At 36.6% G+C, this 13,405-nt stretch overlaps 1 pseudogene; it reads right to left on the minus strand.

The window, feature by feature from the left end:
• The window catches only part of LOC113361368, a 160,195-nt pseudogene extending 148,394 nt beyond the window's left edge, over window positions 1-11,801 (minus strand).
• Window positions 11,802-13,405: the final 1,604 nt, after the last annotated feature.

Genomic DNA, 13,405 nt, shown 5'->3' on the forward strand with positions numbered 1-13,405 from the left:
ATTTTGGGGCAACTTATAATCGGTAGGTTTTGTAATATATTTAACTCCCGATTAATGCTGCATCCAAAACACGAACCAAGTGGTTATGGCTGGCTGTGTACACTCAAAACCTATGGAATATGGCAAGGGTTCGATCTGTGGCTCCTTATAATCGGTAGGTTGTTAAGTTGTATTCCCTTCCGATTATAGAAGGTTTCAAAATTCAATACATGAAGGATTTTAGAAAAAAAACTCATTTTGGGGCAACTTATAATCGGTAGATTTTGTAATATATTTAACTCCCGATTAACGCTGCATCCAAAACACGAACCAAGTGGTTATGGCTGGCTGTGTACAATCAAAACCTATGGAATATGGCAAGGGTTCAATCTGTGGCTCCTTATAATCGTTAGGTTGTTAAGTTGTATTCCCTTCCGATTATAGCAGGTTTCCAAATTCAATACATGAAGGATTTTAGAAAAAACTCATTTTAGGGAAACTTATAATCGGTAGGTTTTGTAATATATTTAACTCCCGATTAATGCTGCATCCAAAACACGAACCAAGTGGTTATGACTGGCTGTGTACACTCAAAACCTATGGAAAATGGCAAGGGTTCGATCTGTGGCTCCTTATAATCGGTAGGTTGTTAAGTTGTATTCCATTCCGATGATAGTAGGTTTCAAAATTCAATACATGAAGGATTTTAGAAAAAAAACTCATTTTGGGGCAACTTATAATCGTTAGGTTTTGTAATATATTAAACTCCCGATTAACGCTGCATCCAAAACACGAACCAAGTGGTTATGGCTGGCTGTGTACACTCAAAACCTATGAAATATGGCAAGGGTTCGATCGGTGACTCCTTATAATCGGTAGGTTGTTAAGTTGTATTCCCTTCCGATTATAGCAGGTTTCAAAATTCAATACATGAAGAATTTTATAAAGAAAACTCATTTTGGGGCAACTTATAATCGATAGGTTTTGTAATATATTTCACTCCCGATTAATGTTGCATCCAAAACACGAACCAAGTGGTTATGGCTGTCTGTGTACACTCAAAACCTATGAAATATGGCAAGGGTTATATCTGTGGATCCTTATAATCGGTAGGTTGTTAAGTTGTATTCCCTTCCGATTATTGTACGTTTCAAAATTCAATACATAAAGGATTTTAGAAAAAACTCATTTTGGGGAAACTTATAATCGGTAGGTTTTGTAATATAATTAACTCCCGATTAACGCTGCATCAAAAACACGAACCAAGTGGTTATGGCTGGATGTGTACACTCAAAACCTATGGAATATGGCAAGGGTTCGATCTGTGGCTCCTTATAATCGGTAGGTTGTTAAGTTGTATTCCATTTTAATTATAGCAGGTTTCAAAATTCAATACATGAAGGATTTTAGAAAAAAAACTCATTTTGGGGCAACTTATAAACGGTAGGTTTTGCAACATATTTAACTCCCGATTAACGCTGCATCCAAAACACGAACCAAGTGGTTATGGATGGCTGTGTACACTCAAAACCTATGGAATATGGCAAGGGTTCAATCTGTGTCTCCTTATAATCGGTAGGTTGTTAAGTTGTATTCCCTTACGATTATAGCAGATTTCAAAATTCAATGCATGAAGGATTTTAGAAAAAAACTCATTTTGGGGCAACTTATAATCGGTAGGTTTTGTACTATATTTAACTCCCTATTAACGCTGCATCCAAAACACGAACCAAGTGGTTATGGCTGGCTGTGTACACTCAGAACCTTTTGAATATGGCAAGGGTTCGATCTGTGTCTCCTTATAATCAGTAGGTTGTTAAGTTGTATTCACATACGATTATAGCAGATTTCAAAATTCAATGCATGAAGGATTTTAGAAAAAAACTCATTTTGGGGCAACTTATAATTAGTAGGTTTTGTAATACATATACCTACCGATTAACGCTTCATCCAAAACACGAACCAAGTGGTTATGGCTGGCTGTGTACACTCAAAACCTATGGAATATGGCAAGGGTTCGATTTGTGGCTCCTTATAATCGGTAGGTTGTTAAGTTATATTCCCTTCCGATTATAGCAGGTTTCAAAATTCAATACATGAAGGATTTTAGAAAAAAAACTCATTTTGGGGTAACATATAATCGGTAGATTTTGTAATATATTTAACTCCCGATTAACGCTGCTTCCAAAACACGAACCAAGTGGTTATGGCTGGTTGTGTACAATCAAAACCTATGGAATATGGCAAGGGTTCGATCTGTGGCTCCTTATAATCGGTAGGTTGTTAAGTTGTATTCCGTTCCGATTATAGCAGGTTTCAAAATTCAATACATGAAGGATTTTAGAAAAAACTCATTTTAGGGAAACTTAGAATCGGTAGGTTTTGTAATATATTTAACTCCCGATTAATGCTGCATCCAAAACACGAACCAAGTGGTTATGACTGGCTGTGTACACTCAAAACCTATGGAATATGGCAAGGGTTCGATCTGTGGCTCCTTATAATCGGTAGGTTGTTAAGTTGTATTCCATTCCGATGATAGTAGGTTTCAAAATTCAATACATGAAGGATTTTAGAAAAAAACTCATTTTGGGGCAACTTATAATCGTTAGGTTTTGTAATATATTAAACTCCCGATTAACGCTGCATCCAAAACACGAACCAAGTGGTTATGGCTGGGTGTGTACACTCAAAACCTATGAAATATGGCAAGGGTTCGATCGGTGACTCCTTATAATCGGTAGGTTGTTAAGTTGTATTCCCTTCCGATTATAGCAGGTTTCAAAATTCAATACATGAAGGATTTTATAAAGAAAACTCATTTTGGGGCTACTTATAATCGATAGGTTTTGTAATATATTTCACTCCCGATTAATGCTGCATCCAAAACACGAACCAAGTGGTTATGGCTGTCTGTGTACACTCAAAACCTATGAAATATGGCAAGGGTTCGATCTGTGGATCCTTATAATAGGTAGGTTGTTAAGTTGTATTCCCTTCCGATTATTGTACGTTTCAAAATTCAATACATAAAGGATTTTAGAAAAAACTCATTTTGGGGCAACTTATAATCGGTAGGTTTTGTAATATAATTAACTCCCGATTAACGCTGCATCAAAAACACGAACCAAGTGGTTATGGATGGATGTGTACACTCAAAACCTATGGAATATGGCAAGGGTTCGATCTGTGGCTCCTTATAATCGGTAGGTTGTTAAGTTGTATTCCATTTTAATTATAGCAGGTTTCAAAATTCAATACATGAAGGATTTTAGAAAAAAAACTCATTTTGGGGCAACTTATAAACGGTAGGTTTTGTAACATATTTAACTCCCGATTAACGCTGCATCCAAAACACGAACCAAGTGGTTATGGCTGTCTGTGTACACTCAAAACCTATGGAATATGGCAAGGGTTCAATCTGTGTCTCCTTATAATCAGTAGGTTGTTAAGTTGTATTCCATTTTAATTATAGCAGGTTTCAAAATTCAATACATGAAGGATTTTAGAAAAAATACTCATTTTGGGGCAACTTATAATCGGTAGGTTTTGTACTATATTTAACTCCCTATTAACGCTGCATCCAAAACACGAACCAAGTGGTTATGGCTGGCTGTGTACACTCAGAACCTTTTGAATATGGCAAGGGTTCGATCTGTGGCTCCTTATAATCGGTAGGTTGTTAAGTTGTATTCCCTTCCGATTATAGCAGGTTTCAAAATTCAATACATGAAGGATTTTAGAAAAAAAACTCATTTTGGGGCAACTTATAAACGGTAGGTTTTGTAATATATTTAACTCCCGATTAGCGCTGCATCCAAAACACGAACCAAGTGGTTATGGCTGTCTGTGTACACTCAAAACCTATGGAATATGGCAAGGGTTCAATCTGTGTCTCCTTATAATCAGTAGGTTGTTAAGTTGTATTCCCATACGATTATAGCAGATTTCAAAATTCAATGCATGAAGGATTTTAGAAAAAAACTCATTTTGGGGCAACTTATAATTAGTAGGTTTTGTAATACATATACCTACCGATTAACGCTTCATCCAAAACACGAACCAAGTGGTTATGGCTGGCTGTGTACACTCAAAACCTATGGAATATGGCAAGGGTTCGATTTGTGGCTCCTTATAATCGGTAGGTTGTTAAGTTGTATTCCCTTCCGATTATAGCAGGTTTCAAAATTCAATACATGAAGGATTTTAGAAAAAAAAACTCATTTTGGGGTAACATATAATCGGTAGATTTTGTAATATATTTAACTCCCGATTAACGCTGCTTCCAAAACACGAACCAAGTGGTTATGGCTGGCTGTGTACAATCAAAACCTATGGAATATGGCAAGGGTTCGATCTGTGGCTCCTTATAATCGGTAGGTTGTTAAGTTGTATTCCGTTCCGATTATAGCAGGTTTCAAAATTCAATACATGAAGGATTTTAGAAAAAACTCATTTTAGGGAAACTTATAATCGGTAGGTTTTGTAATATATTTAACTCCCGATTAATGCTGCATCCAAAACACGAACCAAGTGGTTATGACTGGCTGTGTACACTCAAAACCTATGGAATATGGCAAGGGTTCGATCTGTGGCTCCTTATAATCGGTAGGTTGTTAAGTTGTATTCCATTCCGATGATAGTAGGTTTCAAAATTCAATACATGAAGGATTTTAGAAAAAAACTCATTTTGGGGCAACTTATAATCGTTAGGTTTTGTAATATATTAAACTCCCGATTAACGCTGCATCCAAAACACGAACCAAGTGGTTATGGCTGGGTGTGTACACTCAAAACCTATGAAATATGGCAAGGGTTCGATCGGTGACTCCTTATAATCGGTAGGTTGTTAAGTTGTATTCCCTTCCGATTATAGCAGGTTTCAAAATTCAATACATGAAGGATTTTATAAAGAAAACTCATTTTGGGGCTACTTATAATCGATAGGTTTTGTAATATATTTCACTCCCGATTAATGCTGCATCCAAAACACGAACCAAGTGGTTATGGCTGTCTGTGTACACTCAAAACCTATGAAATATGGCAAGGGTTCGATCTGTGGATCCTTATAATCGGTAGGTTGTTAAGTTGTATTCCCTTCCGATTATTGTACGTTTCAAAATTCAATACATAAAGGATTTTAGAAAAAACTCATTTTGGGGCAACTTATAATCGGTAGGTTTTGTAATATAATTAACTCCCGATTAACGCTGCATCAAAAACACGAACCAAGTGGTTATGGCTGGATGTGTACACTCAAAACCTATGGAATATGGCAAGGGTTCGATCTGTGGCTCCTTATAATCGGTAGGTTGTTAAGTTGTATTCCATTTTAATTATAGCAGGTTTCAAAATTCAATACATGAAGGATTTTAGAAAAAAAACTCATTTTGGGGCAACTTATAAACGGTAGGTTTTGTAACATATTTAACTCCCGATTAACGCTGCATCCAAAACACGAACCAAGTGGTTATGGCTGTCTGTGTACACTCAAAACCTATGGAATATGGCAAGGGTTCAATCTGTGTCTCCTTATAATCAGTAGGTTGTTAAGTTGTATTCCATTTTAATTATAGCAGGTTTCAAAATTCAATACATGAAGGATTTTAGAAAAAATACTCATTTTGGGGCAACTTATAATCGGTAGGTTTTGTACCATATTTAACTCCCTATTAACGCTGCATCCAAAACACGAACCAAGTGGTTATGGCTGGCTGTGTACACTCAGAACCTTTTGAATATGGCAAGGGTTCGATCTGTGGCTCCTTATAATCGGTAGGTTGTTAAGTTGTATTCCCTTCCGATTATAGCAGGTTTCAAAATTCAATACATGAAGGATTTTAGAAAAAAAACTCATTTTGGGGCAACTTATAAACGGTAGGTTTTGTAATATATTTAACTCCCGATTAACGCTGCATCCAAAACACGAACCAAGTGGTTATGGCTGTCTGTGTACACTCAAAACCTATGGAATATGGCAAGGGTTCAATCTGTGTCTCCTTATAATCAGTAGGTTGTTAAGTTGTATTCCCATACGATTATAGCAGATTTCAAAATTCAATGCATGAAGGATTTTAGAAAAAAACTCATTTTGGGGCAACTTATAATCGGTAGGTTTTGTACTATATTTAACTCCCTATTAACGCTGCATCCAAAACACGAACCAAGTGGTTATGGCTGGCTGTGTACACTCAGAACCTTTTGAATATGGCAAGGGTTCGATCTGTGGCTCCTTATAATCGGTAGGTTGTTAAGTTGTATTCCATTTTAATTATAGCAGGTTTCAAAATTCAATACATGAAGGATTTTAGAAAAAAAACTCATTTTGGGGCAACTTATAAACGGTAGGTTTTGTAACATATTTAACTCCCGATTAACGCTGCATCCAAAACACGAACCAAGTGGTAATGGCTGGCTGTGTACACTCAAAACCTATGGAATATGGCAAGGGTTCAATCTGTGTCTCCTTATAATCGGTAGGTTGTTAAGTTGTATTCCCTTACGATTATAGCAGATTTCAAAATTCAATGCATGAAGGATTTTAGAAAAAAATTCATTTTGGGGCAACTTATAATCGGTAGGTTTTGTACTATATTTAACTCCCTATTAACGCTGCATCCAAAACACGAACCAAGTGGTTATGGATGGCTGTGTACACTCAGAACCTTTTGAATATGGCAAGGGTTCGATCTGTGGCTCCTTATAATCGGTAGGTTGTTAAGTTGTATTCCCTTCCGATTGTAGCAGGTTTCAAAATTCAATACATGAAGGATTTTAGAAAAAAAAAACTCATTTTGGGGTAACATATAATCGGTAGATTTTGTAATATATTTAACTCCCGATTAACGCTGCTTCCAAAACACGAACCAAGTGGTTATGGCTGGCTGTGTACAATCAAAACCTATGGAATATGGCAAGGGTTCGATCTGTGGCTCCTTATAATCGGTAGGTTGTTAAATTGTATTCCGTTCCGATTATAGCAGGTTTCAAAATTCAATACATGAAGGATTTTAGAAAAAACTCATTTTAGGGAAACTTATAATCGGTAGGTTTTGTAATATATTTAACTCCCGATTAATGCTGCATCCAAAACACGAACCAAGTGGTTATGACTGGCTGTGTACACTCAAAACCTATGGAATATGGCAAGGGTTCGATCTGTGGCTCCTTATAATCGGTAGGTTGTTAAGTTGTATTCCATTCCGATGATAGTAGGTTTCAAAATTCAATACATGAAGGATTTTAGAAAAAAACTCATTTTGGGGCAACTTATAATCGTTAGGTTTTGTAATATATTAAACTCCCGATTAACGCTGCATCCAAAACACGAACCAAGTGGTTATGGCTGGCTGTGTACACTCAAAACCTATGAAATATGGCAAGGGTTCGATCGGTGACTCCTTATAATCGGTAGGTTGTTAAGTTGTATTCCCTTCCGATTATAGCAGGTTTCAAAATTCAATACATGAAGGATTTTATAAAGAAAACTCATTTTGGGGCTACTTATAATCGATAGGTTTTGTAATATATTTCACTCCCGATTAATGCTGCATCCAAAACACGAACCAAGTGGTTATGGCTGTCTGTGTACACTCAAAACCTATGAAATATGGCAAGGGTTCGATCTGTGGATCCTTATAATAGGTAGGTTGTTAAGTTGTATTCCCTTCCGATTATTGTACGTTTCAAAATTCAATACATAAAGGATTTTAGAAAAAACTCATTTTGGGGCAACTTATAATCGGTAGGTTTTGTAATATAATTAACTCCCGATTAACGCTGCATCAAAAACACGAACCAAGTGGTTATGGATGGATGTGTACACTCAAAACCTATGGAATATGGCAAGGGTTCGATCTGTGGCTCCTTATAATCGGTAGGTTGTTAAGTTGTATTCCATTTTAATTATAGCAGGTTTCAAAATTCAATACATGAAGGATTTTAGAAAAAAAACTCATTTTGGGGCAACTTATAAACGGTAGGTTTTGTAACATATTTAACTCCCGATTAACGCTGCATCCAAAACACGAACCAAGTGGTTATGGCTGGCTGTGAACACTCAAAACCTATGGAATATGGCAAGGGTTCAATCTGTGTCTCCTTATAATCGGTAGGTTGTTAAGTTGTATTCCCTTACGATTATAGCAGATTTCAAAATTCAATGCATGAAGGATTTTAGAAAAAAATTCATTTTGGGGCAACTTATAATCGGTAGGTTTTGTACTATATTTAACTCCCTATTAACGCTGCATCCAAAACACGAACCAAGTGGTTATGGATGGCTGTGTACACTCAGAACCTTTTGAATATGGCAAGGGTTCGATCTGTGGCTCCTTATAATCGGTAGGTTGTTAAGTTGTATTCCCTTCCGATTATAGCAGGTTTCAAAATTCAATACATGAAGGATTTTAGAAAAAAAACTCATTTTGGGGCAACTTATAAACGGTAGGTTTTGTAATATATATTTAACTCCCGATTAACGCTGCATCCAAAACACGAACCAAGTGGTTATGGCTGGCTGTGTACACTCAAAACCTATGGAATATGGCAAGGGTTCAATCTGTGTCTCCTTATAATCAGTAGGTTGTTAAGTTGTATTCCCATACGATTATAGCAGATTTCAAAATTCAATGCATGAAGGATTTTAGAAAAAAACTCATTTTGGGGAAACTTATAATTAGTAGGTTTTGTAATATATTTAACTCCCTATTAACGCTGCATCCAAAACACGAACCAAGTGGTTATGGCTGGCTGTGTACACTCAAAACCTATGGAATATGGCAAGGGTTTGATTTGTGGCTCCTTATAATCGGTAGGTTGTTAAGTTGTATTCCCTCCAGATTATAGCAGGTTTCAAAATTCAATACATGAAGGATTTTAGAAAAAACTAATTTTGGGGCAACTTATAATCGGTAGGTTTTGTAATATATTTAACTCCCGATTAACGCTGCATCATAAACCCGAACCAAGTGTTTATGGATGGCTGTGTACACTCAAAACCTATGGAATATGGAAAGGGTTCGATCTGTGTCTCCTTATAATCGGTAGGTTATTAAGTTGTATTCCCTTACGACTATAGCCGGTTTCAAAATTCAATACATGAAGGATTTTATAAAAAAAACTCATTTTGGGGCAACTTATAATCGGTAGGTTTTGTCATATATTTAACTCCCGATTAACACTGCATCAAAAACACGAACCAAGTGGTTATGGATGGATGTGTACACTCAAAACCTATGGAATATGGCAAGGGTTCGATCTGTGGCTCCTTATAATCGGTAGTTTGTTAAGTTGTATTCCCTTCCGATTATATCAGGTTTCAAAATTCAATACATGAAGGATTTTAGAAAAAACTCATTTTGGGGCAACTTATAATCGGTAGGTTTTGTAATATATTTAACTCCCGATTAACGCCGCATACAAAACACGAACCAAGTGGTTATGGCTAGCTGTGTACACTCAAAACCTATGGAATATGGCAAGGGTTCGATCTGTGGCTCCTTATAATCGGTAGGTTGTTAAGTTGTATTCCCTTCCGATTATAGCAGGTTTCAAAATTCAATACATGAAGGATTTTAGAAAAAACTCATTTTGGGGAAACTTATAATCGGTAGGTTTTGTAATATATTTAACTCCCGCAGCATCCAAAACACGAACCAAGTGGTTATGGCTGGCTGTGAACACTCAAAAGCTATGGAATATGGCAAGGGTTCGATCTGTGTCTCCTTATAATCGGTAGGTTGTTAAGTTGTATTCCCTTCCGATTATAGCAGGTTTCAAAATTCAATACATGAAGGATTTTAGAAAAAACTCATTTTGGGACAACTTATAATCGGTAGGTTTTGTAATATATTTCACTCCCGATTAACGCTGCATCCAAAATACGAACCAAGTGTTTATGGTTGGCTGTGTACACTCAAAACCTATGGAATATGACAAGGGTTCGATCTGTGGCTCCTTATAATCGGTAGGTTGTTAAGTTGTATTCCCTTCCGATTATAGCAGGTTTCAAAATTCAATACATGAAGGATCTTAGAAAAAACTCATTTTGGGGCAACTTATAATCGGTAGGTTTTGTAATATATTTAACTCCCGATTAACGCTGCATCCAAAACAAGAACCAAGTGGTTATGGCTGGCTGTGTACACTCAAAACCTATGGAATATGGCAAGGGTTCGATCTGTGGCTCCTTATAATCGGTAGGTTGTTAAGTTGTATTCCCTTCCGATTATAGCAGGTTTCAAAATTCAATAATGTGGGATTTTAGAAAAAACTCATTTTGGGGCAACTTATAATCGGTAGGTTTTGTAATATATTTCACTCCCGATTAACGTTGCATCCAAAACACGAACCAAGTGTTTATGGATGGCTGTGTACACTCTAAACCTATGGAATATGGAAAGGGTTCGATCTGTGGCTCTTTATAATCGGTAGGTTGTTAAGTTGTATTCCCTTACGATTATAGCAGGTTTCAAAATTCAATACATGAAGGATTTTAGAAAAAAACTCATTTTGAGGCAACTTATAATCGATAGTCATATATGTTGGATAACTTACCGATTATAAAAGGGATTATTAGCCGAAGTATCTACACTATAATCGGTAGGTACCGATTCACCTCTAACCTACCGACTATGGTGTAGGCTCCCGATTATATAAGGGTATATTGGCCATTTCGAAAAATCAGAGATACGGGGTAGCTTAGAATTACGTTTGGGTGACCTTTTTTGTCTTTTAGTGTCGCCCCTAATTTCTTTTGGGTCGCCCCTAAAAATGCCAGGCTCTTTAGAGCCCTTTTTCCCTTCATAAAAAGAAGAAGAAAAGGGGTGCACATCTGAATTGACAATATTCCCGAACTGGATGATATCCCAACACCTAATTCAGCAAATATTGTTAACTGAATATATTGAATTTGTCAATCTCTTTCGCCATGCAATTCTCTAGTATAAAAGTTGGATCTACTTTTCAACGTTGGTCTTCTTCGTCAGAACTAACTTTAGCAACTGACATACTTCCATCAAAATTATGAACATTCGTGGAACTAGTTTAAAGCATAAAAATGATGGACATCCTTCACATGTCTAGCATAGGTAAGAACTAGGAAAGTGCATGTTTTGACGATGTTGCGGCAATAAACTTTCTTTTTATGATCAGAAAAGAAGATATATTAGAAAGATGGAATTTTCAGTGGGCTACCATAGGTAGAAAAGGAAGGAAGCTACACTAAATTACACAAAGAGATTCTCCCAGTCTTGAAGAACTGAAAAACAGTTCAAGTTCAATTAATAAAGAAAAAAAAACACTTCAATTGCAAGATAAACGGTGTTAATTATGAAAAACAATTGCAGAACCATGTCACTGACATCGTCCATGATAAACAATACACAAGAAGGTACAATGACATATCAATTCTTGTAGTTAACATAATGACCAGAGTTGAGTGAAACTAGGCTTTCAACATAAATTTCCTTTTCATGCATTTTCTTTAGACGTTTTAGTTCTCCACAAATATCATGCACTGTGTCATATGTAACCAAATGTTTGCCTACTGTCTCCAATAGAATCTCACCATTCTTGAAACACCACATCGTCTTCAAGAAATACTCGTCTGTAATTAAGGAATCGGTAATGACATAACGTTTAGTCCATAATTCTCGAACTCCAATCCCCATCACCCATACTTCCCAGCGAATAGCAACTACATGCACAAATAAACTAAGACATTCTTCTAACACTCCCACATCCAACAAAACCATAAGGTCCTTATTCTCCAGTGCTTCTATTTTTGGTAGTTGCAATTCTTTTAATTTCTCGTTGCTCATATCCAAAGAGATTATAACTTTGGAACAGTTTAGACCTCGTGTTTCAACTAACCAATGACAAGTTCCATTGACAAATACCCCATACCCACATAAGTAAAACTTGTAAGTGTAGTTGCGGAAAATCCCATAACTACACCCAAAGAAGTGATAAGAACACTAAGTCTAAGTCAGGAAAATAAACTTAAACATTAATGATATTATGCACCTCTCGACACTAGATATGATCTTTACACAAGCTTTATATGAAGAAAAATGATGTTCTTATTGATATGACAAAGATTTATACATATAAGGAAGATGATGATAATACAACTCTAGTGTTTTTCTCTCTTCTAGTGGTAATTTTCTACTCTTGTTCTTGACTGAAATCTCTTCAACCTGCCTCTCTCTTCATTATTTGAATCCTTATATAGCCGGTCATCATGGTAGAAGACAACTGAGTTCACGTGCAAATCTCTGTTAGCTGTTCTCTGTTTATCTTGTCCTATTCGCCAGGCTTTGGGAAGACGTCGCTATCTCTCGCGTTACAGCTTCGTGCTCTTCGTGTTGTGCTCGTCTTGTGGGTGTTCTCGTGTTTGTACCCTTTGTCGCATTGTATTCCTTCGCCTAATTTCTATCTTCGCTTGTACCAGTAATTATTTTAGTGAGGGAGAGGTTGTGGGTTAGCTCTGTGCGATATTTCGCCCCTACATTTTGCCTCTTCTCGCGTTATTCTGCTGTAAGTGGAATAATACGAGAATTCTTGGTAAATCTTCTTTATTCAATGTATCTCCGTGATTTCCGCATATTTATTACACGTGTTGTCAACTTCCTTCTTTTCCGGCGGTGCGTCTTTATTGCTTTCCCTATAAATACCAGAAGTGGTGAGAAACTGGTAAGCTTGCTTTCCCTATTAATACGAGGGGAAGCTAGAGCCTAGATAAAAGAAGTGTACATTTATTGGGTATGCGAAGGGTGTGAAAGGCTACAGGTTATGGTGTCCCGAAGAAAGATCAAACAAGTTTGTTATTAGTAGAGATGTTACATTTGATGAGCAATCGATGTTGAAGACAAATAATGAAGAACTAAATAGAACAGTTGAGGAGAGTGTTGGTGATAAGGTGGAGCTAGGTGACAAGATGGAACTTGAGATACAAGTTCAAGTATAAAAGGGGATCTAGGGTTTATAATAGAGAGAGAAACTTATGTAGTTCTTGAGAGAGTGTGAGGCACAAAGGAGGTAAGAGTTCTTGAGATGGGATTTGGGGGAAGCCTTGTAAACTTGTTTGATCATTATAGTGGAATTATTTCGTCGTCTTCGCAAGTGGATGTATATCATCTTGATCGAACCACTATAAATCCTTGTGTTGTGTGTGTGCTTGATTTGATTGATTTCATTTCCATTTTTATATCTTGATTGATTGTGCTAAATTGAGCCATTGGTTATAAAAAATTGGTATCTCAGCTCCAGGTTGAAGCGATCTACAATGGAGGCAAAGTATGAGATTGAGAAGTTTGATGGAAGGAATGCTTTCAATCTATGAAGGCTAAAGATGAGGGCTGTTTTGGTACAACAAGTTTTGGTGAAAACTTTGAAAGGGAAAACGGCTCTAGCAACAACATTT

Source organism: Papaver somniferum, chromosome 1 (assembly GCF_003573695.1).
Source record: "Papaver somniferum cultivar HN1 chromosome 1, ASM357369v1, whole genome shotgun sequence".
NCBI lineage: Eukaryota > Viridiplantae > Streptophyta > Magnoliopsida > Ranunculales > Papaveraceae > Papaver > Papaver somniferum.